The sequence below is a fragment of the Camelus bactrianus genome, chromosome 13 (genome assembly GCF_048773025.1).
Source record: "Camelus bactrianus isolate YW-2024 breed Bactrian camel chromosome 13, ASM4877302v1, whole genome shotgun sequence".
NCBI lineage: Eukaryota > Metazoa > Chordata > Mammalia > Artiodactyla > Camelidae > Camelus > Camelus bactrianus.
Window position 1 is genome coordinate 27,587,027 of NC_133551.1, and position 27,351 is coordinate 27,614,377.

At 34.0% G+C, this 27,351-nt stretch overlaps 1 protein-coding gene and 1 pseudogene across 2 annotated transcripts in view; one reads left to right on the forward strand and one right to left on the reverse strand.

Annotated features, from left to right (window-relative positions):
- Positions 1-27,351, reverse strand: part of LRRC7 (leucine rich repeat containing 7) — a 428,908-nt gene that overhangs the window by 341,991 nt on the left and 59,566 nt on the right. The gene's annotated exons all lie outside the window — the stretch shown is intronic.
- Positions 7,841-27,351, forward strand: part of LOC105075579 (shugoshin 1 pseudogene) — a 40,111-nt pseudogene continuing 20,600 nt past the window's right edge.

Sequence of the window (27,351 nt, forward strand, 5' to 3'; positions counted from 1 at the left end):
GTCAAGTTCTTCCCTGGAGTTCAGCCTAATCTCCTTCTGCATCCTGTCCCTGAGGAGCCTCTCAGCTGTAGTTACAGCCCACAGGCCAATGGCTCTCAGGCACTAGACTGTTCCCCCCAGTAAATTCCCCCAAAATGTCATTTATGTCACAGAGACACAGGAGATATTCAGCATTTTCTTTAGATAAATGAACTGTTATGATTAATCAAGTGAGTCCTGTTTGGTGGCTATCATCCTTGATAAGAAAAAAGAAAACTTCATAATCAGAATCGTTTTTAAACCACAAATGGTTTTTAAACCACAAATACTTTCAGTCACTTAGTATCTTACACCAAGATGAGAAAAATGTAACATGCTGTGTCTTTTAGTAAGGAAAGAAGAGTCAAGATGACTCATATATTTAGGAAGATAGTTTCTGGAAACAACCCAATTAAGTTTCTGTTTGAGACTGGGTACCCGAACAGTCTGAACTACTCAGATGGGCATCACATAATCGTGTGCTAATTCTAGGAGCATTAAAAAAATCTTTTGGCTTTTTTCTAAAAATGTATGGGGCCACAAGAAAGGATCACATCCCATGGGGCGTAAGCAATTTCAGTTTATAACTCATCACCTGGCATTAGGTTCTCAGTTCCTTCCCTCTACATGGCCAGAAGGGCTTGCTTTTCTTTGTCTCCTTCTACTTATCTTCTAAAGACCTCTTCTGTGGTTAAGTAATTATCCATTAAAGGAATGTTAGAGCATACATTCCCGGCCTCTGTCCTACAACCCTTGTCTTCCTATTATCAATTCAGCAGCCAGGGAGTCTTTTAAAACCATGTCTTGTGATCGTGTCACTGCACTGAGCCCAGCATTCTGAGGACCTCATTTCTACTTAGAGCAAACACCAGGTCCTTACAACGACATACAAGGCTCTTTGTGTTCTGCTGCCTGCAGCCTCCCCTCCCATCCTTTCCTTCCCCCCGTCATCAGTCCATTCGAACATACACAGTATGCTCCTGCCTTATGCTTTACTCTGGCAGGGCCTTCTCTCTGGAACCTCTTCAATTCGATCAAGTCTTTGCTCAAAAGTTACTATTTCAACGATGTCTATCCTGACAACTAGATTTAATATTGCCATTTGCCCAGCTCTCCCAGTATCTCATTCCTGCACTAAGGCTCTTGATCCTCCTTGTCCTGTTCTACGTTTTTCTTTACCCTAGTGTTCCTCGGCTTCTAAGATAATCTTTTGATCTCTTTTGATCTACTTATTTGCAGAATTTATTGTTTATTGACTGTAAGAAGTCCACATGGGCTTTGAAAAGAATCCATATAATAAAAATGTTGCTGATTTTTGTTTCTGTTTGTCTATCAATTAGTGAGAGATGGGGGAAATACCTTTCCCAGTATGATGATGAATTTGTTTCTTTCTCTTTATGCTTCTGTCATTTTTTGGTCTTATATAATTTAAGGCTGTATTATTGAGTACATGGAAGCTATGACATCCTGAAAAACTGACCCTTCTATCATTATGTAGTGATCTTAAGACCTAATAAGAGTGTTTGCCTTAAAATCTGTTTATCTGACAATAATATAGTTGCAAGGATAGCAATTGCCTGGGATATCATTTTCCATACTTTAGATTAAGCCTGTTTTGGTCCTCTATTTAAGATATGTCTCTCGGAAAGAAAACTGTGTACTTTAAATCCAGCTTTTTAAAAATTCAGTTTGTAATCAGAACTTTATGTTTTTATTTATCCAGTTTGACTGATAATAATTTATATTTATTTCTGCAGTCTTCTTTTGTGCTTTCTATTTATACAGATTTTCTACTTTCATTTTCTTCCCTTCTTTTAAATCAAGTTTCTTTTTTCTGTTTTCATTCTGTTTTTGTCTCCTACTTTGGAAATCATTATTTCTATGTTTAGATATATCCATGTATTTAACATGTGTTTACTGTTCTTTATTGTATTTCAGACCTTCTACCTTTGATCAAAGACTTTCCTTCATCCTGAAGTTCATCTTTTAAAATTGTCTTTAAAGTGAGTCAGGAGATTTTTAAACCTCTCCACTGTTGTTCATTTGAATATGTCTACATTTTATACATCTTCTTGAGAGATAACTTTGCAAGATGAGGAATTAAATGTGGATACATACTGCTAGCTCACTGAAAGTGTTCTATCCATTTTATGGCCCCATTGTTGCTGTTGAGAAATCAGTTATGACTTCTTTGGGAGGTGATCTTTCTTTGCTGTCTAGCTGACTTTAAGATCTATTCATTGTCTTTGGTTATCTTCAGCTTTACTGTGGTATTGTCTATTTGTGAATTTCTTTTTATATTGAGTTTGCTTTTTGATCTGAGATGCATTGTCTTTCTGAAAAAATATCATCCACATTATCTTTGAACATTTATTTACTTTTCCTTTTTTTCTTCTTTTTATAGCTCTGTTTAATGTAAGGGAGGCCTTTGCATTCTATCCTCTCTTATACACTTATGCTAGGAATTCTCTCTTTGCCCCTCTAATTCTCTCTTCTCCACTCTGCTGTGTCCGGGCACACTAAGCTCTCTGTCTGGTGCCAACAAAGTCCCCTTGCCTCTGACATCCTAGTGTATTTGGTCAGCGAAAGGTACCAGCAGGATACTACATGTGGGAGGAGAGAGGTCATGATGTTTGTTTCCCCACCTGCATCCTCAGTGACTTGTAGGTCAGCATTAGCTGCATTCTTCTACTGGTTTGCAGTTCCTCTCCAATGACTCTTTGCTCCAGCTACAGTTATGGCTCTCTCCAGTTTCTTTCAACCTCCTTTTCCATGCTCCTTTCCACATAAAGTAAAAATGGCTCCCTGCTAGTCCCAGGATGCTTCATCAGACCTTGCTGGTTTCTTTCATTCTACATAAGCCATTTTTATAAAGACAACTGGTTATTTCTATAGCCTCCTGTCATTTTCTCACATTTTCAATCCTTATTTCTTAGAGCACCTACATTTAAGAAAATCCCAGTACCTAAAGACTTTATGGTCTGACTCTCCTGGTGGTGGTTTCTGCTGACTGTGATTTATGGCTCCATGCTTCTTATGGTTTCTGGTTTCTTCATGTGTTTTGTGATTTCATATGATAAGCTCTTTTTTCTTACAAATTGCATCTTCGAGGATTCTTTAAGGTCTTGATTGAAACGTATTTACTCCAGAGAATATCTGACTTTTACTTCCTGACTGCTCGGCCATTTCCGGACACTAAAACAGAAGTTCAAGATTTCTAGAGTTTAGCAGATGCCCTTAGGACAAAATTCAGCTTCAGTTCTTACCCTCTTTCCGGGGTTTTCTCCTTGATTTAGCTTTTGCCCTCTTCCTTATTTTCTAGCCAGCTCAGCAATTCATTTAAAGAAATATAATTTCCATCTTATCCATATTTTTAAGTTGTTTTCATGGGAAGATACTTTCAGAGCATTTAGTAATATAAGTTACATTAAAAAAAGAACAAATTCAATTGTCATGCTGATATATTTTGGAAAGGATAAAAACAAACTGATAGGAATTAGTTAAAATATTGCCACTGTTTTCAACATATGAGGAAACTGAGCCTTAGAAATGCTAAGTATGTAAGCTGCAGAATAAGAGGTAAGAAAGATAGGAATCAAATTTACATTTCTCTAATTCCAAAATTCTATGCGATAAGACCTCTGTTAACCCTGGCTTCTTTTTATTATATCAGAATAATATTGTTAAGAATGTATAAAATTACTTTAAGTTCAAGTAAGAGCCATTAAATGACTAAGTTACCAGTATAAAAGTGATGAGTTAAAAAAAAAAAAAACAGCTGCTCTAAGGTATACTAGAGAGAATCAATAAAATGTTATACAGATTTCAACCAATGAATTTCTATCATTTTCAATATTAATAAACCAAAGAGATTTATTTCACTTGGTAAAAATTGTCTGTGAAGAATGGAGGATAAATAAAGCCATGTGTACTTGGAGAAGAATTTGAAATAAATGGATAGCCTGAAAGATAACATGACAAAACTTGGTGATTTCATCAGAACTATTCTTAATTTAAAAATTTTAAATAGGAAAAAATTCATCTGCATGAGTCCTCAAGTCTCTTTTTGTTCACTTTCCTCATTTCCCATGCTTCCTCTGCTTTTATTCTACCTAGTTTCTTTGCAGATCTGAGTAAGTCAGTAACATCTTATGGGCTGGATTCATTCAATATTACCCTTTCCAATATTTACATGTAGAAGATACCAAGGCAAAAAAGAATACATATGCATTTTACTTACGTTGGTTTAAATACATAGCACCTGTGTGTAGGGGGCCCTTGGGAATCTTCTTAGCGCTTTTCAAATTGGACAGTACAGATAACCTTCTAATCTGGTTCCACATTCGGTTTTATTGTTATTCTGAAGTAACTCTACCTATAAAAAATATCTTGAAGCACTGAGGTTATCCTTTTACATAAAATCATCTATTTAAAAGACAGTGTACTAATATTCCAAAAATTATTGTTTTAAACAAATAGTTATAATGTTCTTGACTAGTAATTATACTTTAAAAATATTATTATACTTTTAGTCTCTCAGAATAATCATAGGGCAACATATTTCAGGAATATTTATCACTATTAGAAATGTACAAGTGCTGGTGAGAAATTAGGTCCGTGTGAATACGGGTCAGTTACCAGGACCTCTTCACATACACATAGACTCACAATGCATGTTTCTAATTTTGCATATCTACAATCGACTGTGGGTTTTTATGCTTTAATGAATCAGTATCATTTTGCTTCTAATTGAACATTTATGTCTTCTATTTTCCTTTCCTTTTCCCCCCTTTTCTTCCTTTTATTTTTTAATAACTGTAATGTAGTGAAGGATTATAGTAGTTATTCCTTGATGCTTTCCATTACTTGACACTAAAATGATGTATCTCTACTATCATTAACACCATAGACATTTATCAGCATTTAATCAATCTTTAGGATCTAAAGGCTCTGTTTAATGGAAACACCTGTTTGAAACTCTAATTTTTATATTGAGAGATATGTTACCAAACCTGGAGAAGCTCGTTAGGAAACTAAAGCCACAAATGGATGACTTCATAATTTTTTAAAAATTAGCATTCTTTCCCATTTATCTATTACTAACATGTTACACAGCAACAATCCTTTTGATGTTTTAATTAAAAACTCAGGAACATGTTGGGAAGGGATGCACTGTTCTACACATAGATCTTTAATTAGTCCTCTTGATATTTACTGCCTCTTTTTCTCTCTGTTCTGTTTTCTGGATTAGAGGTTCTCAAATTTTTCACTGTGGAAGACAATGTTTTTCACTAGGGAAATGGCAAAAATAAGCCATGTTTTGAGGTTTGCCTTTAAAGAGATGACTACGTTAAAATCCGGCTGTTAGGGTGAGCCTTTGTTGAGTCCAATCTGACTGGTGTCCTTATAAGAAGAGAAAATCTGGACACACAAAGAGATACCAGGAGCAGACACACAGACAAAAGACCATGTGAGGACACGGTGCAAAGGTGGTGGTCTGCAAGCAAAGTAGAAAAGGCTCAGAAGAAATCAAACCCACCGTTATCTTGATCTTGACCTTCTAGCCTCCAGGACTGTGAGAAAATAAATTTCTATTGTGTTAAGCCATCTAGTCTGTGGTATTTTGTTGCGGCAACCCTAGCAAAATAATACAGACCGTATGTCTATCAGATTTCTGTGCTAAAGGTAATTGATTATTTTATTAACTAAGGCTTTAGATCTGATTACTGCGAAATGAGGAACTATTTCCTGAGCTTGCCTCAACCACTCTGGTTTGAGATGGGAGAGAGACAGACACTATGGTGTGGGTGTTTAAGTCAAGAATTTAAAAAACTAGACTCTTGTTTTAATACAGAAGTTTAACTCTTAAATAACCTCTTCTATAATTTTGGAATTTTATATTAATATTAAAAATTTTCTGAGGATGGGATGTTTTAAAAATCAAGTATTGTATGGTCAATCATAATTTTTCCAAACCCCAAGAGCAGTCATTCTTAATCGGGAATAAATCAAATAATACAGTTGGTATGGGAGGGAGGTAACTTTCCAGGTAGCAATCCCAGCTACCCTTTCTATTGGGAAAAACAGAAAGGGGCATCTTTTTATCTTGGAAAAATGAGAAATGTTGATTTAAAATTCTACTGGGCACTTAACAGCATCCCCTTCAATGTACTAAAAATATTCATGTTTACTTGTATTTAGTTACTGAGAGCCTCAACTATCTGAACTATAGCTGAGACTATGCAAGGAAGCCAATAACAAACAAAAATAAAACCTCTTAACCTTATAACAATAAACTTTTTTTTCTGAGACTCAAATGAGATTATACATGTAAAATGCTCACAGGAGTCCTTGGTGCTCAGAAAGCCATCAGTAAATTCAAGCTAATTTTATTATATTACAGTATCAATATTTGTAGTTATGGTATTTAAATATGAGAAAAATTTAAATTATATTTACTCCATTTTATTGACAAAGGTAAAGAAAAGTGTATACAATGGTCAGGAAAATGTCTGTTCAATAAAATGAATGCTGAGGCTTAATAATCTAGTTTCAATTAATAAACTAATAACCAAAATGTATTGAGAATGTATGATTACAGGAATTATGTAACTCATTTTCTCTTCACGGTAACTCAGTGAGGTCACCATTTCATAGAGGAGAGCATGCCTTGCTCAAGGTCATTCACAGCTAGAAAGTGGTGGAGCCAAAATTTGAATTCGGGCTATCTGGCTCGAGAGCCCATGCTATTAACCAAGAGAACTGGACAATCTGTCTTTTAAAACTAAAACTTACTGTACTTACATAATGACTATATATTATTTAACCTTCCAAACACCATTATGGGGTGCCATTTTTCCCCTTGAGAAAAACCCCATTTCCCAATTATTCTGGAAAGTGAAAAGTTACTGTAACACAAGAGGTTAACCTGGGGGAAGCACTGTTCAGTTAATTAATGGTGGACTCTGGAATTTGTGGATCCTGTGGATCTGTGGGTTACCATAGGTATTCACTAGACCAGATTATCAACTCCGGAGAGCAGAAACTGAGCCATGTGCACTACTAGCCATGTGCACTGTCTATCAAAGTGGTTAGGACAATCAGCACTCAATTTGATGAATGTTAAACCAAGACTGGCATAAGTTTTTGATAACCAAAGACCTGGATTTTAAACTACAATGCATTATTTCAGAGGAAGTGTCACCTGAAAATATATGTCAGTCAACAAGACAAAGTTACCATTCCACATAATGGGAATTAAACCAACTACCACATTGCCTCAAAGAACATTAGTCAAGCCTAGTGCTGTAAGCTCATACAAAAGACATTTTCTATTTTCAAGATAACTCATCAGACCTTGTTAACATTATTGAAACACCTGCAGTTTTGTTCATGTTACTGTATAGCTTATTATTATTACAAAAGCCATTAGGTCAACCTGATAGTTAATATATTATCTCATAAATTGAAGAACTCAAATTTTTAGCAATTCTTAGAGCAATGTTTGAGGGTAAAATTTCAAAATTTGACAAGTAAGTAGAAATGTTTCCATTTTGGTGGTTATTGTACTGTGAATGCTTTAAATTCTTAAAAGCATTCTAGTAGATATCCTTGTACCCTTCTCCCCTCTGTTTCTAATAAAGCCTCAATTTTATTCAAGGTAGTAGGTCCCAAACTCCTTTGACTCTAGGGGTGGTAATGTGACCAGCTCTGGCTGAAGTTCTGTAAGCCAAGGGGTTTCTGGGAAAGCTCTTTAAAAGTGTTGGCCTTATCTCTGTGTCTCTTCTCTTTGCCCCTTCCCTTCTTCCTGACTGTGGTGGAGATGGCACATGCAAACACGCAGGCAATAGGCAGGGCAAAGTCACATGGCTGGGTAGACAGCCGGAAAATGCTGAGGTTTCCGGTGGCATCTCCAAGCTACTTCACTGGCCTGATAGTTACAGTGGAGGTAAGTATAGAAAAATAAAACACACACTAGTTTAAGTCATTTTGGGGGATTTATGCTACTAGCAATTGAGTGTAACTCATAACTTATATAGATGTCTTTTAGTAATAAATGTATTCAAGCATATGTATAAAATCTGTGAATTCCTTTATTTAACTCTCTTTAATATTTATTGAGTAGAAATTTATCATAAAAATCTGTGCAAGTTCACAGCTTTCTCAATATGCCTAACTTGCTCTAGGGGTTTATTTGCTCATTGGCCTGATGAGACCAATTAGCTCTGAGATATGGAATACTGCACCATCTTAGAAGAAAGCCTCAATTATGATGAATGGCAGCAGGGTACACAAACTGAAGCCAATCTGTTTGAAATACTGACCAGCATAATCTGGTATGGGTAATTCTGACAATTTATCATCAATACGTGTATTTCTTTATTAATTTCATTTCTGAGAAGTACAGCCCATTTATGTTATTAAAGCAATTTATCACTTATTAATAGTGAATACATGGCAGGCAAGTTGCCATATGCGCTATTAGCTTGTCTTAACTTTTCTCTCACTTGTTTGCAGAAGAAAATGTAGTGCAGCTTCTCTTGTCGCCCACCAGCAGCTATTATTTATTTAAAAATAAACCTATAATGCATAAAAGTACATTGGGCAAGGGTTCAGAAATGACTTTTTTAAATTGAAAAATTAGACTCTCTGTGTTAAGAATGATAACTTTGCTTTTCCAATGAGCATCACTACATAAGTGCACTGTTGGTAAGCATCGTAAGGTCTGTTTGGTACATACTCTGTGATAACATTGGGAATTTAAATAAGGGTTGTTGTTTCTTCTTATTACAACTCTTATTTTGGAAGCAAGTATCTATTAGGAACTTATATTGGAATAACCACAATTAAGATATATCTTTTCTCATTTGGATTTATTTAAATAAAAAGGTAAAGAGATCATCAGTTTACATTTTAATATTTCATCAAAAACTGTTTTTTTTTAAATTTTATACATAAAGGTTTGTTTTTTTGTTTTTTGGTGTTTTTGGGCTAAGATGAAGAAGAAGATGTACTAAAAGAGAAGTGAAATGACAACCTAACTAAACCAGTGACATAAATTTAAAACTTCCACATTTTGGGGTATTTATGCTGCTATATTTTGATATTTTTATCCTGTTTCTAAGATTAATATAGAGTTCTTAATAACATGTCTTTGCTTTTCCCTCTGTTCTTGACTTTTAAATAAATTACCCAGTTTAGCTTTTCTGCTGCTGCCTTTTAAAATAACTCTAGTAGATGCTTTACACTGACACATGTTAGTGGATTTTCAAAATTCCATTATGACGGAAAGGGATGCATAATTTGGTCTCAACTACAAAGAAAGTGAGAGGTAACTTTCTTTCAAATTTTAATTTTTTTTTCTAAATCAGTATTATAGCTAACTTGTAAACTAGGTTAAACTTGCTTGGAAAACAACTTTAGGTATTTTTATTTCTTTAAATAGATTTGTACATTTGAAACTATATATGAACCATCTGAATAAAATATTAAAAAGTTACCTTTATGTCTTTAAGTTTGTTCCAAAATCTAGTTATGTTTAGGTAGTACCTCTGGCTTGTCAACTGATTAGAAAGAGTTGACATTCATCACTTATTTTTATGATCTAGATGTGCCAGACTGTCTTAGGGGATGATTTAGCTCGAGGCTTCGGTCCACAATTCTTGAACTGACATTTATACTTGTCATCACTGCTGTAGCTTTCATATGAGGAAAGCATTCCTATCTATGGCAGCTATAATCGAATGAAAAATGTGCTGAAATATACCCATTAAATCAGGTAAGCCATTGACAGTGCCAATGTAAATGATGCTTGAGATATGCTCCCAAATTCTGCCAACGTGTGCCTGCAAATCTGAAACACTCAGAGTGCATTTAAAAAAAAGAATGAAAATTTTCAGATTGTAAGAAATTGAACAGCATTCATAAGGTTTAGAAACACTAATTGAACACAAAGCTTACAGGCATGCGTGTATCAAACAAAGACTTCACAGACAGCCCATAATGGGTGCTTAAGAATATTTGCTATGTATATAAAATGATGTATTCCTGTATAATAAATGACATAATGCTTAGCGCTTTTTATTAGAAAGCTTTTTGAGAATATGCCAAAGCTTTTATTAAAAAAAATAAATTTGCTCTCTTTTTAGGAGGAAGAAATAGAATTCATAGTAAAGTAATGGGAAGAATTTGCCTTGAAGGAAAAAACACAAAATAAATATAGAATAGTATTTTTACTGTTGTGCTATATCCTTGAATTTCATTTGCAGATAGTCCCACCAACTTTAACATTTTGTTTGGGAATATTGATAGATTTTCTTACTGTATCTTGTAATCTCTTACTGCATGCTTGCCTGCGCACAGAAGATTCATATCTGTACTTGTATCATACAAGGAGGATGAACTCCTTGAGGAGTGAGTGTCATCTCCACATGACTATCACTGAGGCCCAAGAATTATCCTATGAGTTAGTCTCTTTTGAAATCCGCCTTATTCTCTAAGTCATTCTTATCAGCTTTCCCCAGGCCCTACATCAAGTCTAGGGCTACCTGCAGTATAAACTGGGCAGTTTGCTAATTGCACAAGGGTCTTTGGGTTAGGAAGACTGTTCACCAAACCATATGCTCCTGCATGGAGTTGCATCTGAATGGAGGAAGGGGAGTCTCCTTTCAGTTAGCACAAAGGTGGCATATGGGCTAGTGGTGTCTTTGCTGACATCTGTCCTAGAGTGTTTCTGGAGCTTTCTGAATTCCTCCCAATCTCCACTCTTACTTTCTTCCAACTCTATTGTCCAAAGATAGCAGAGATTATTTAGATGAATATAACTATCACTCTTTTAACAGTTTGATGGTTCCTCTTATCCCTAAAATTTAATGAAATTTTATATGTCACACAAGGTCCTTCAAAATTTGAAGCCCATCAACCTTTCCAGCATTCCTTCCCATTTCTCCATAGTCCTGCAAGTCTGCCTAGCATCTAGGTTAGGCAAAGCAAATGGATCATTACTCACTTCCCAGAGCAAAAACTAATATTTTTTCCCTTTCAAAATTGGGAAATATAATTAATATAATAACAAATAATAAAATAATATCATAACAACTAACAATTCTGGAGTATTCACTGTGCAAAGGCACCATTCTAAACACTTTATGAGGCAAAGTAGTTACTATTACTATTTCCATTTTGCAGATGAGTAAATTGAGGTACAGAGAAGTAAAGTAACGAACACGGTATCATGCAACTAATAAGTGGTGGAGCCAGGATTTGAAGAGTACAGATAGTAAGGCAGAGAATCTAAGAATATCTGTAAGCTCACATTCCAATAAAAATAACCTCTAAGAAAATGGAAAATCTTGAAAAACTACAACTCAAGATCGCTCACAAATCTTTACCTCTGTGTCAGCACTACCATTTTTTTCAAAATAATAATAATAATAATATAATCTCAACATTTTCTGGTGGCTTTCTATAATCCATAGAGACAATATCTCATGTATGAATTTCCATAATGCACAGAAACAGCATCCCCTTCAAATATATACTTTGTGCTGTCTAGAACATGTCTCAACAGCTGGAAAGTTCTGTGAGGGCAGGGTCCACCTCTGTCTTGTTTTCTGCTATTAGCCCAGTATTTAGTATAGGTCTCACCATGCAGCAGGAAAACCACAATTTCTTATTGAATCATTAAAGTTCCTTGAAATAAATGGGACAAGCTTTAAAAAGAATTTTCATCTTAGCTAAAAGTATTTTCATTTGTATTCTAAGAACCTTAAAAATTCACTGAATTTTATAATCTAACCTGCGACAAGTTAGTATGCTGGATACTTAACAAATAGTCATGAATTCCCAGATGATTCAACTATGTATTAACATTTGGGGAAAGATGTCAAGATGTATTTCTTTGAACGAATGTAACCTGACTGTTTCAGTCTTTCTGAAGCAAATTTTGTATGAAGTTTTTGACTAGTGGTTTTTATTCCTCTCTAGAATTGATGGAATTTCCCCAAATGATTAGCTCATTTACTATTAATTTTTGTAAGTATGTAAAGGAATGGTAAAATCAGTTAATGAAGAAAGGTTTCAAAGCCTTAAGTTTTTCTTCTAGTGGTTTTTATTTAACATTGAAAAAGAAATCCACAGCTTTGTTGACAATTCAGAAACCTAATCAGTGGAGGCCAGTAAGAATGGAAGCCACTATCACCTGCCAATTCAACCATGGCTCCAACTTCTTTAAAAACTAAACCCCAATTTGGTTTGAGAGAGTGATGTGCTTAGTCCCAGGGTATGAACAATGCCTTTTAAAGCAAATCACATGAATCTAATTCTTTCCCAGGGTCTCCTTAGATGTGAGCATGTGAATTGATTCTGGCCTATGGGTGGTAAGATTATTAAGAGGTTTCTGGGAATTGCATTCCTTCCCATAGAAACAAAAAAAAAATCCTCTTTCACGCCAAATCCTTCTTTCTTGTAGGGTACTTGGAACTGAGGAATCCATTTGAGACCTGAGATTCAGAAAGGCCAAGAGAACCATACAGTTCTGAACCTGTTAACCTAAGAAACAAACCCTAGAACCTCCTACATTTAGACTTCTTGCTGAAGTAGTTTAAGCCCTTGTTTGGCATCTTTTGGCTAAGGAAGAGTATACCAAAAATCACATATATCCTAGCAACTAAAAGCAGAATGAACTTTAAACCAGAAATGTACTGACTTTGTAAAAAGAAAAATAAACTAAGTATATGTTGTACAGAGAAAAAAAATGTTGGGAGTAGATATAACTGTATTCAATGTAAATTCAAAAGGAAATCATGTTCACTAAATTTTTATTATAGATAATTTCAAACTAGTAAATCCTCCATGATCAACAGAAGTATGTAAATTACAGTGATGCCTGCCTTGCATTTCTTCATTATTCTATAAATATTTATTGATAATATGTCAGGCACAGTTCTGGTTGCTGAGCATATAGAGGAGAATAAAGCAGCAAAGATCCCTATTCTCTTGAGCTAATTCTAGTGGCTAGGAGGTGGAACTGAGCACCAGGCACACAGTTAGAAACTACAAGAGCTGTCCTATTCATGAGACATGGAGTAAGCTAGTGTGGCTTTTTAATTTGGCTTGGGGATGTGACACATTCACCATCCACAGTGGTAACAGAAAATTAAATTAAATTAAATTAAAGAGTCATGAAAAATTGATAGCCTGAGCCTGTGAATCAAGAGGAGTTGGGGTCACTCTAATCATGTTTGGTCTTCAACCTGGGACAATACATTTATCAACATGAAAATAATGACCCTTACAGTGTCCTGGCAGATGTAAATGCAAAACTGCACCATAGAGGGCAGTCTGCCATCCAGAATGGCTGGGACAGTGGAATTCCTGTGGAAAGCCTTACTTCAACGGAAAATAAACTCAAAACCTAACATTATTGACTCCAAGAAGAAACTATCCACCATGTGACAGCTCTGCTAACCAACAAATGGCACAATTTGGCACAGTATCTATCACTCTACAAGACTGACAAATAATAGAAGCTGTAGAATGAGAATTTTTTTGGTGTTCAGAGATATAAAGGAATAATTATACTCCAGAAAGCAAGTGTGTGTGTATCTAAAATATATCTAGTTAACTAACTAGCTATCTCAGGTGGATTTGGAAAAGGAACAAATAGAAATTAAATGTATAGCCTCTGAAATAAATAAAACAACCACATAAAGGCTAAGCAGCAGAATAAAACCAACCGAAGAGAAAACTAGTACATTATAAGGCTGTCCTGAAATACTTCCCCATATGCAGCATGTAGATGAAAGCAGATGAGAAATATAAGAGAAATATTAGAAGGCACGCATGATTCTGTATAGTTAATATACATATAATGGGATTTTGAAAAGGGGAGAATGAGGTAGAATCAGTTTTCAAAGAACTTACAGAGCTTTTTCCAGAAGTAAATAAATATATAAGCTACAAACGGAAGGAGACCACAAGTTTCGAACAAAATAAATAAAAACAAATCAACACCTAAATAAGTCGCAGTGCAAATACAAAACATTAAACAAAAAGATAAGGTCTTATAAAAGGATAGTTAGAATGGTAGCAGGCTTCTCATGAACAAAAGTGGCAGCCAGAATTAAAATACCTTCAGTGTTGGAAAAAGTAGGTGAAAACTTAAAATTTCACTTCACCTACACTGTTCTAACATTCAGGACTGAGAGCAAAACAAAGGCATTTTCATTAAAAAGTTGAGATTCTTCTGCTTCACAGAATCTTTAAAGATACACTGTAAGAAGAAAGCTAAATTTGGTAGGTGATGGAAGGAAAAACAACTGGTCGGCAAAGAAATTAGTAAAATATATTGGTAAATTAAACCAGCGCTGAACTTAAAAATTAAATAAGACTAACTTAGTAGCTTTTAAAGTTAATAATAGAACTAAAATGCTAGACAATGAGAACATGGGGAATTACAGAACACTTATTCTATTGTTTTTTCCATCTCAACCAAATCCTACCCTATAGCTTTCTCCTTCCATTCTTATAGGCCACAACTCATCAATCAGTATTTGCCAACGATTTCTACTTCATGTTTCAATCTTTGTCTTCATAGCTAATTTGTGATATGCTTACAGAGCCTGCATTACGGACACTAGTTAGATTAGAAAACAATGACATTGAATTTGGAAGTCAACACTTATCTTTCATTACGGCAGGAAACTACAAAGCCAAATATGGCTAATTCTCTCATATCTTGTTTTATATTAGAGCTATTCTAAACGTCACATATGTACCACATGCTGTTAAAACTGAACTATGATGGATTTGCTAATTTACACTGTATTATTGCTTTATTTCAAAAAGATGAAGAAAAATGTAAAACAATGGCTTAAGTGAAAATCTATGCAAAAATAGTCATCAGGCCCTCAAATCTTTTTAAAAATATCTCTAAGCAGACGAAAAAATTACATAAAATAATCATAGGAAGCTCTAGCACTTTAATAGCAATTCTAAATTATTGTTGTAGCTACAAAAATGAAATAAAAAATGTACAGCATGCGTCATCTACACTACACTTCTGTTTTAAAAAAGGGAGCAGAAGTGCCAGACTAATTCTAAGTCTGCAGTCCAATTGGTCATTGTGTAAATTTCTAATCATTCATGTAAATAATATGCTGTCCATAATCGTTGAATGTCAGTGATGTATCATTCATAACAAACTATTATAAGTTATTCACTATAAGTTCTGAAACTTAATATAATATGGTCTTTGACCTTGAGGATTCTGCCACCTGGGGCAAGAGTAAAAATTCCCATTAAATTTTAAATGTTTACTGGAAAAAATCTTTTGGGCACCAAGATTTATCACAGCTCTAAATTAAAAACATTGGGATCTTTTATAGTATGATCATTATAAAACCTGATCACTAATTGAATTATGGTATTATGAAAGCATAATGACACTTTTTGTAATTTCTATTCTTTATAAGACATATTTCTTCATTAAACATCTAGTTATTTATTACAGAATATTTTTGAAAAGAAGTAGCAGAGTGCAGTGGCTAAGATCATGTGCTCTGGAGTCAGATGGCCCGTTTTCAAATAGCAGTTCAAACACTGATTAGCTGAGTGACCTGGATGTTACTTGGGCTCTGTGCCTCACTTTCCTGATGCATAAAAAATGGAGAACAATGGAAAACATGAAGAAAATTTCCTGAAAGTTGAACAAGTAGAGAAAAAAAATTAGAGATATCAATTTTGATGGTTAAGTATCTTGACTTGCTGAAATTCCAGAAAGAACACAAAAATGGAGCAAAATTATAAAAAAGACAATGCCATTTTGCAGAACTGAAGGTCTGAGCCTCGATGTTGTGAAGGCCCACCATGTGAATAAATATTTTATGATGTTTAATGCTATAGTAAATGCAATTTTTAAAATTTTCATTTTGGAAAGTTTTGTTGCTAGTGTATAGAAATGCAATTGATTTTCTGCATATTGAACGTATATATTTTGAACTTGCTAACTTTACTTGGTTCTAGTAACTGCTTTATATATTCCTTTGGGTTTTCTATAATATCAGTCATGTCATCTGTGATTTAAAAAAAGGATTTTACTTCTTTTCCAAACTTTACTGCAGTAGCTAGAAACTCCAGTACATGGTTAATACAAGTCACGAGAGTAGATAGTCCTGTTGTGTTCCCTGTGTTAGGGGAATGTATTCAATTAATTATCAAGTAAAATGTTAGCTGTGGATTCTCATAGGTACTCTAATTAAATGGAGAAAGTTCTCTTCTATTCCAGAAGTGCTAAGGATTTTTATGATTAAAGGGTATTGCATTTTGTCAAACACTTTTTCTGAACCTATTGAGATGGTCATATGATTTCTCTCCTTTACTCTGTTAATATGGTGATGACTTAAATTTGTGAATGTTAAGCCTCAGATAATCTCACTTATTCGTGGTGTATTCTCATTTTTATATATTGCCAGATTCAATTAGTAACACTTTGCTAACAATAAGAATATCGAAGATCTGAGCATCATTCTTAATCACTTTAATCTTATTGACATTTATGGACTATTACACCAAAAAACTGCAGAATACATATTCTTTTTGGATGCACATTCCAAGATAAATCAAATATAAGGCAATGAATGAATAGAATCTTCTAAGGTTAAAAATTTTGCTTTTCTAAATACTACTTTAACTGCATCCCATAAATTTGGGTATATCTTTATTCAGTTTGAAATATTTTCTAATGTTTGTAATTTCTTTTTCACCCATGGGTTACTTTTAAATGTGTTTATTTAACTTAAAATATTTAGGGGTTTTCTAGTTTAAAAAAGAAAGAACAACTTCTAATTTAATTCCACACTAATCAGGGAACATACTCCTTGGGCCAACAAAAGGGATTACATAGCCTTTTTCCCAAGACAAGGAAGAGGAAGTTTCCAGAACAATTACATAACTTTGAGATTTCTGTAAACAATTTCTATTAATCTGACATTAATCCTTCCACTTGTTGAGTAAAGAGAGCAAATAAATTGAGAGTAACAGTAGAACATAAAGAGAATTTGGGGTAGTTTAGGCACATCTACCACTTGGCCTAGCAAGGAACAAGCTATGGCTAATCAACCAAATATACATTATTCATCATTAGGAAAGAGAAGCTGAAGTGCAAAATAATGTGGCCTATACCTTTAAGAGAACAGCTGAGGGAATCTGGAGAAGGAGCTTAGCAGGGACTTCTAATATACAGGAGTAGAGGCATGAAGGACCCGCCTCTATCTACCAGCTCCTCTGCAGACAGTAATACCTATGCCTCCAAAGAAAGGTAGCAATGAACATCCTCCACCAGAAAGCATTGACAGAAGATGACACATGGTAACAGTCACCTCAGGTCTTTGATAGGGACCAGGTCAGTGAGAGGAACTTGTCCTTTTCCTCTCTCTTCCAGGACCAACACAGAAGAGGAGAAGCTGTTTTAAAGAGGAGGAGGAGGAGGGGCAAAGGAGCAGATCATTCCTCTCACCTATTGAATTAAGAGACTTGCCTGCTTTCTTCTAGGAGAAGGGAGAGAAGGATTTGCCTTGTGATTGAAGTTTTAAACTAGATTGAAAACTCAAATATTAGAATCTGATGAGAAAATTATGCAGTCTACTGAAAATGTTTTTAAAAGGCAGGGGGCAGAATGTGGTTGAGGATAGTGACTAATGAGGGAGAAAAAAACCAGAAAAGTGATTTTTGAATCCCACTGAATTAAGACCGTTGAAAAGCAGGATTAATTACAAAGCAAGGTTTAATAAAAAAAAAAACTATGAAAAAGTGTGGGAAAGTGGTATGGGAATACAAAGAGAAAAAAGATCACTTTCCACTTTGACATAAAGGAAAATAGTGTACAAAATTGAAAACACATAATTACATGACCTATTGAGAGAAGAAACAGCTAAATCATCCTTGTTTTTACAAGGCATTTAACTAAAACTTTATAGATACTCTCCCATGTAATTTTCATCAACCTTGTTTCACCCATTTAACAGATGAAGAAATGGAGGAAGCTCAGAAAGCTGAAGTGACGAAGTAATTATGCCTTTCATTGGAAATGGCAAAATAAGATTTGTACACTCATGTGACAGATTTTACACTGTACCTCTTGTTATTGTATATAATTTGTATACAAAATTAAGAAAGACGTGTTTCAAATTAAGCTCACTATGTCATTAATCACTGTTAGTTATTTAGTTTGCGACTGTTTTTAGTACATATAATGAACCAAGGTAGATGTTATGTCTTATACAGATGATTTACTCTCTTTTTTAAATCCTACAGACATTATATATATGACATATATCTCTCCACCTTGCGGGATGATTTAACACTATGTCACCCTCAAGTCCACTGACTGAATTGGATGCTCACCATGTAAGGACCATCCTAGAACTAACAGTCAAGTATTCGTTTGAAATGAAACTTCCCCTGAGGGCTCATTCTGGAGTGGTGTTAAGAGGCGTAGGACTAATCTAGGATAAGTGGTGGTACTCTTGGTACAGCATACCAATTAGCGGCAGACTGCTAAGCCAGTAAGCATGTCAAACTCTCCAGCGAGTTATTATCACTGCTATTAAGAAAAAAAAAATCCAATGTGATCTACCACAAAATGCACCGCACTATTTCTCATCTAATACATCAGGTTCTTGATAGGCTGAGACTTGCCACTTAAAATCTGCATTTTAAATAATTCTAAGAGAACATTCTAAGTACTAATTTCACACTATGTTGAATTTAGAGAATCTATTTTTTCTTTTAGGAAGTATGTAATTCATGTAATCGTGTACAATTTTCTTTGCTAATAGAAGAAAACAGATACAGACAATTCAAAAGTCATTGAGATTTAAATTAAGATAACATTAAATTTTCTTTTAACAGATTATTCTTCTAATGTAAATACACTTGCACTAATGTTAAGAAGGAAAATCAACATGACTTTCTCTCTCTGTGTTTAATGATCCTGGGTGCAAGCATCTCTTTCTGTCCCAATGTTAAACAACATGGGAAAAAAACAGCTACAGTAACTTGTTTCAGGAAATAGTTGACATTGTAAGATGAAACGGTGAACTAAAACTAAAATCGTAGAATAGATAAACAAGATTATACTGTATAGCACAGGGAAATTTACACAAAACGTTATGGTAACTAACAGAGAAAAAAATGTGACAATGAGTGTGTATATGTCCATGTATGACTGAAAAATTGTGCTGAACACTGGAATTTGACACAACATTGTAAAATGATTATAAATCAATAAAAAATGTTAAAAAAATAAATAAAACTAAAATCGTTTGCTAAAAATTAAATAGTAAACTAAAATAGTTTATATATCAAGCCTATCAGCATATTTATTCATAAAGACCAGTTCAAGACCCTTGCCTAGCTATGCTCAACAATTCAAAGCTATTGTCATAAACTATCCAAAACCCAACCAGTTCCCTACCTTGCAAGATTCACCTTAAAATCTTCCAGCACAGGCCTTAAAACCCTATAAATATTTTCCCCAGACCTCTCTGTTCTATACTATTAAGACTTTGTCAAGATGATTTTCTCTAATTATTGTACTAGGTTGACTACACTAAGTTTTATCTCAGCAACAAGTTCCTTTGCAAATTGACAGTAGACAATGTCTGGAAGTCTCCCTAAGGTCTAGTCAAGATATCCTAACTGCTGTGGCTCAAAACCCTTGACATGGAAGAGCCTCTCCCTTGTATTTCCTTGGATCTCCCACTCAAGGATGTCTCCAATTGTTATGGTGAGGAAGGTTCTTCCTTGGAATTGAGTCTGATTTTATTTAACACCTTTGTTACGGTATGATTCCTGTACAGTAAATCACACATATTTCAGATGTACAATTTGATGAGTTCTGATAGATGTATACACCTATGAAACCACCACCACAACCAAGATAGCTAACATTTCTGTAACTCCCCAAGAGGCACAAATTTTGAATTCCCAATTTATCCCTTCCCACCCCCTTTATCCCCTGGTAACCGTAAGTTTGTCCTCTATGTCTGTGAGTCTGTTTCTGTTTTGTAGATAAGTTCATTTGTGTCCTTTTTTTAGATTCCACATATAAGTGATATCATATGGTATTTTTCTTTCTCTTTCTGGCTTACTTCACTTAGAACTACAATCTTCAGGTTCATCCACGTCTGATTTCTTTTTAAAAACTTCCAACTGCCAAAAGAATATATGCCAGTTGCAGAAACTGGAATGACTACCATCAGAAGTGCTACACGTGATCATGACGCATCAAACAGAAGTATGGGTCTGGATTAACCAATACTAGACCATAATGGTCTATATCACAGTTTAGGATTCGAAATGACCAAATGAAGGTGACTAAAATCTACAAATGTACATCCTTGACATTGGGTTAAACAATGGTGAATGCAGGATTACTTCCTGTACCTAAATTAAGCAATACTGAGACAGTGCATACTTTCCTGTCCAATGGTACTATCAATAACAAACAAAACAAATTTGGTTGTAGTTCTAGTAAATACTTGATTTTGAAAGATAATTATGTGAGCTAACCAAAATTTTAATTTGCCAAGATTAATGTATTAACTTACTTCGTTATATCCTCCAATCCCAATTTATTCCTCTCCTTGCAAAGCCAGCCTTAAAATCTCACACAAGGCTCTTAAATCCCCCCAAAATCCTACCCTGACTTCCATGTTCTAAGACACTAATCAGATCCCCTCAAGGTGATGTTTTATCTTACTGCACTGGACTTAAGAAACTTAGCTTTGTTTCATCAACATGTCTCTAGCTTATCTTTTAATAAATTCTTTATCTTTTAAAAAGTTGGCATATTATAATTTATTCCATATAATTAAGTATAAATCACACAAAAGAAAGGAATATATCAGGAAATATGTTAGCTATTGGGAGAGGGATTACATGAGGTAAATAAATCACTAAAAGTAATTCACAGAATAGGTATCTACAAATAGTTATAAAAGGGAAGAGAGAGAGAGAAAGAGAACTAACATACTTTGGAAACCCATCTTGAGAAGGGGTTTGACACTTTACATATATTATCTCATTTAATTATCAAAACAACCCTATCGGTTTTCCAAAATTTTAGGCAAAGAAATAGAATCGATGAGATTAAACATCTTGCCTAAGCCACTATGTATAATTAGTGACAGAGGTGTGATAAGAAATCAGATCTTCTAACTACCAGTCCTGTATTACCATTTTCCTGCTCAGTTCTGCAATACTGAATTATTTATTTAGAAATAAACCTTAAGATTGTGAACAATATTAGTCCTTTAAATTTAAAATGTAAAAGAAATGACAATTCTAATGGGAAACATAAACAACTGCCACAGACTCAAGGAAGAATAGAAAATCCAAATTTATTTAGGACTATTAAAGACATTCATCCAGTAATTCAAAATCTATTCTCAACACACAAAATCAAACAGACACCACCTCAAAAACTTTCACTGAGCCTAGATGGTTTGGATAATCAAAATCTACCTTACACAAACTATTCTAGACAAATGAAAGAAAGGGAGGGAAAGCAAGAGAAAAGAGGGAGAGGGAGGGAAAACGGAAGGAAAATTGGGGAGAGGAAGGAAGAGAAAAGAATGTTTGCCAACTAATATGAAGTCACTGTAAACTTTACGTCAAAGAATAAGATAAGGGCAATATGAGAGAAGAAAATTAAGAGTCTAATTTCATTCATGAACATACTTGAAATATCATGAATAAAATATTAGCAAGCTAAATCCAGTCAGATATAAATATTTATATCTCTCATGATCAATAGAAGTTCATTCCAAGAATGTATGGTTGGTTTAACTTTAAATAGTCTATTATTGTAATATCCCCAGTGAACATATTGAAGGAGAAAAACCATATGAATACTTCAATAGGTGCAAAAAACTTTCAGGTGAATTTCAACTCCTAGTTTTTCATGTCTACAAACTAGTTTAAATACCAAAATTTCTTTCACCTGAAAAAGGTACCTACCCAATACCTTCAGCAAACATTGTGCTTAGTATTAAGCATCAGAAATATTTTCCCTACATTCAAAGACAAGCAAAAAATACACCAACTATCAACATTTTTATTTTACATTGTACTGGAGCACCTAAGCCCAAAGTAAGAAAACAAATAAATAAAAAATTCTAGAAGTTCTTTAGATAATCACAGCCTTTCTTCACCTATAAAATTTATCTCTGTTATCTGTGTGTGTGTGTGTGTGTTTGTGTGTGTGTGTGTTTGTGTGTGTAAAATCCTTTGGATCTGTAGGGATGTTAGATTTCACTTCTTCAGTTAGTTAAGAAAATTTCCTAAAATTTAACTGGACTTTACGCTCTCCTTTTGCCTCTTTAAAAAAAAAAAATACAAGCTTCCTAACAGAAAAACTGTCATATACCAGGAACAGAAAAAGTATTCAATAGATTTAGAGTAGAACAGAAGTAGAATCATATACGTGGTTGCATAGCCTGAAAACATGAATCTGGTCATTTTTTTTCCCCAAGAAATGCATAACTCTACACATTTTCTAGGTAGCATTGCACAGTGGGTTCTTTCAAATTAGGAAATTCAGCATTCATTCATTGCTTCAATCACTCAATAAATATGTCCTATACAAAGCCTACCATTTAAATGATGAATTAATACCATATATTAAGGGAACTTGTTTTAATCCACTTTTTAGTATCTATTTTCTAATCTTCATGATTTGTGGTTAAACAAACACTACACTATGCTCATTTTTACTAATCTAATACCCTCTGTTGGATTATTTCATATGTTGTCAATATTGACATATTTTTAATTGAGATATAATTGACATATAATATTGCATAAATTTAAGGTATATAGCTTATTGATTTGATACACTTACATACTGCAATATTATTATCATTCATAGCATTAACTAACTCCTCTATCAAGTCACATAATTAACATTTCTTTTTGGTGGTGAGAAAATTTAACATCTAGTTTCTTAGAAATCTTGAAGTCTATAATATAGTATTGTTGACTATAATCACTATGTTGTGCATTAGATTTCCAGAACTTATTCATCTTCTAACTACAAGTGTATACCATTTGATCATCTCCCCAATTCTGCAACCTCCCAGTTCCTAACTACCATTCTACTCTCTGTTTTTGCAGTTCACCCGTATGATTACACATACAAGCAATATCATATAGTGTTTGTCTTTCTCTGTCTGACTTATCTCCCTTAGCATAATACTCTCAAGGTCCATGTTGTCACAAATGACAGGACTTCTTTCTTTCTTATTGTTGAATAATCTTCATATCTTCTTTATGCATTCATCCATTGACAGACACTTGCGTTGCTTCCATATTTTGACTATTGTGAATAACCTGTTAGAATGGCTATCTTCTAGAAGACTAGAGATGGGTATTGGTGAGAATGTGGAGAAAAGGGAACACTTGTACACTGTTAGTGGGAATGTAAATTGTTTTAGCCACTATGGAAAACAGTATGGAGGTTCCTCAAAATATTAAAAATAAAACTATCATATTATCCAGCAATCCCACTTCCAGGTATATATTCAAAATAAATAAAAACAGGGTATTGAAAAGGTATCTGTACTCCCATGTTTACTGCAGCATTATTCACAATGGCCAAAATATGACATACTGTGTTTAAAATAAAAATGAGTAATATATGATGTATACCGTATTTTGATATTTATTTAGTTACACTAGTTTTATAGGTATTGCTGATTTTTACATACACACTATCAATTTTTTGATTGTTTTCTGTGAGCAAACATTATACATTATACTTTTGTTGTTATTATTTTAAAAATCCAGATGTGGAGATAACATTACAATATTGCTTGTAAAATAAATTCCAATAGAAAAAAATTCGATTATTTTCATTATACAAGTATTTCCAGTTGCAAAAAAAAGGGTAAAAATTTAGTAAATGTTTTTTGTCAAAAATAAAAAGTCACATTACTTGATTACCCATGCCATTTATGCTATTAGCTGATTTCTGTTTTTTCTTATTTTTATTATCTATTTTAGATTCTTATAATTATTGCTTTACCTCATTAATTCAGTGCACCAAAATGATTTTTTCATAATATATTCCATAATTATTTAAAAGTGGCTTTGATATCATTGTCTTCCTTTCAGTCTTTCAGTAAAGATTAATCATATTGACTCAGTTTAAAGCAAACACTAAAGTTATTTTAAATACTTGAATGTCAGACATTTCGCACTCCCTATTCTTCAATTTTCTTCTTCAGTCAGATTTTCCATTATATTTACTGCACTCTTCAGTCAAACCTCACCTATATTGTTAGATATATTGGTTTACTGTGATCATCCTTAAGCTTAAAAACCATAACCTGTCACATTCCCAGGGACTGAGATGCCAGTGGCTGCACCGTAACAGTTCCAAAGTATCCTAAGAGAGGTGATCACAGGAACTGTGGCCATACAACCAGAAAGCTAAGAGAGGAAAAGGTAATTTCAATCCTATGGACACACAGGAATAAGCCTCTATGGCTGTTTAATGTAATTCTTAGGTTGGTAGAGAGTGAGCCTTGCCTTCACCCCTCACCCAGAAAACATAAGATGAGTCAAAGTTTCAACAGAACCACAAATTAGGCATATTGAGCAATGTTATTCCAGGATCAAGAAGTAATTTTGTGATTCAGAGTATAGATAAAAATCTAACTGAACAGCTGGACTACATGGAAAAGCATGTATCGGCAACATCTTGAAATGACTATCTCAAAGATCTTTGTAGACTACACGATGAGTACATAAGATACTATCTAATGTTTTTAAAATCACAAAATGTATAGTTCATAATCATAAACCTTTATGTAATAAATATGGTATTAACATACAATCTGTAGAAATGTTAAAAACACACAAAAATAAAATAAATGGAATAATAATAGATATAACTCATTTTTTAGAATTTTTTTACAGAACAAGTAAGCAAAAAATAAATAAGTAATGAGATCTGAATACTACTATTGTTAATTTAATAGTTGCAAACTTGGTAAAAAATGGAAACTTCATTTCTAAGTAATGATGAACGATATAAAAGTACTGATCAGATATTTATTCAATATAGAAAATCCCAACAAATTTTCAAGTGCACAAATTGTAAATGCTCTATTTTTATGATTTAATTTCATGAAAATTATAAAGTAATAATACAAATTAAAAAGAAAGAAAAAATTCTCAACTATTTGGAAATTCTAAAAATACTTAACTCAGGCTATAGAGAACATTAATATGGGAACTTGAAACTAGTTAGCAAGATTGTAGCCTTAAAATTATTTATTTATTCATTAATCCCATATATATTCACTATTCAAGTCACTGAGGTTCAGTGATGAACAAGAAAAACACAGTCCTTGTTTGAATGGCTTACAGTTTTGTTGGGGAAGAAGGGATGGAGGCACTTACTCATTAACTTACACTCACTCCCTCATACACTCAATAAACCAGTAAGTTATCAAAAAATCAAAGGGGGAAATACCCTGAGAAAAGCTAGAACAACATATAATGATAAATAACAGTGCTTTGGAGTGCCAAAATATACAATAGTGAGACATAAAACGTAAAACTGTTGAAAAATAAAAGTTAGTAGAGTGGAATTTTACATAATAACTATGTAAAAAGATTAATCAAATGTATGCAAAATTAAGAATGAATGATACAGAAAATCTAAAGTAGTATAAGAGAACACTTAGCATTAAGTTAACTATTAATTCAACAAATATTTATAGACCATATAATAAATTTCAGGTAATGTGCTAGGTGTTGTGGATAAAACGGTGGGCAAAATTGATTGTTTTCTTTCCTTATATAGCTCAAAGTCTAGTGTGGGGGCTGCAGAAATTATCCAGGGAGATGAAATATTATGCAATAAGTACTGGGGGGACAGAGAGAAGGAATAGCTGCCCTGAGCACACCTGAAAATGGCCACTCACTCTGTCCTTGAAGCTCAAGGAAAAGTTATAGGAAGAAATGCATGGGGTTCTGCCAGAAAGAACAGCTTGCGAAAAGTCTGTAAGGTTAGAGGGAATACATTTTATTAGATAATCTAAACAAGATTAAGACCATCTGGTGGAGAGAGAAGACAAATATTAAGAAAGAAAAAAGAGGTTGTATTGAAAACAGAGGTCAATCAAAAAGTCTTTGTAAGCTATAATAAAGGTTTTGAATTTTAACCTTAGGTCAACAGGGGACCTTTGGAGTGGGGAGTAAGAGACAGACATGACCAGATTTAGGATTAAGAAGAACATTCTGGCTAGTTACAGAATCGAAAATAGATTATGAACATACAATGGGTTGAATTTCTTTATTAAGCACCTAAGCAGAGTCTAGTAAGATACAAATGTAAAGATGGGGGTTTTCGGGAAAGGTGGTGGAAGAAGTATAAACAAACAAACAAAAAGAATTATAAACAACACACTATTGCCTAAGTTAACAGAGTTCTTTATTGAGAGCTTTCTGACACCAGCTGAACTTTGATAACAAAATGCCATCTTCTCTCCCCTTCTCGGCTACTGCTGTCGGCCAAAAGCTATTTCAGGGCCTTAGGGAGAGCAAAAAGAAGGGAGAGTGGAGGGGCAGGCCCTTGGTATTCCTTAGTCCCTGGTCACAGTGATATCAAATGGGAGCTGGATCATCACCCTATCCCCAAATTATCAAAATACCGTCAAACTCAGAGATGATGATTGTCACTGCAAGACAGAGTATGTGTAAATGAGGAGAGATGAGGAAAGATGGTAAAACTCAGAGGGATACCAACAATTGAGAAATTTGAGTTAAAGGAGTATAAAGACTGAGAAGGAGTCAGAAAGCAAGGAACAAATGAAATGAGTAAGCTATGGTAGCATGTGAGACAGCAGGCAAGAGATTTTCAGGAAGTTGTGGTCACTGTGGCCATTATGGCCTTAGCAAGAGCAAGTTTAGTACAATGAAGACAGAAATCACACTGCAGTAAATTAAGCTATAACGGGATTTTGAAAAGGACAAGTAACCAATGTAGACAATTCCCTTAAAGGGAGTGACTTTTGAAGCATGTGACCCAGGAGCCAGAAAGAAAAAGAGAAACAGATTTGACTACATAGCCAGTAAGCAATTTATAAGACAAATGGGATAAATACTTATAATACATATTTATAAATTTATAAATAGCTCCTAGAAATATAAAGATAAGGATTAAAGGGCACACACAGGCAACTAATAGAAAAAGAAACAGCCAATGAATACTTGAGAAGATGTCAATATCAGTACTGAAAAAATTAAAGCAACAAAGAACAA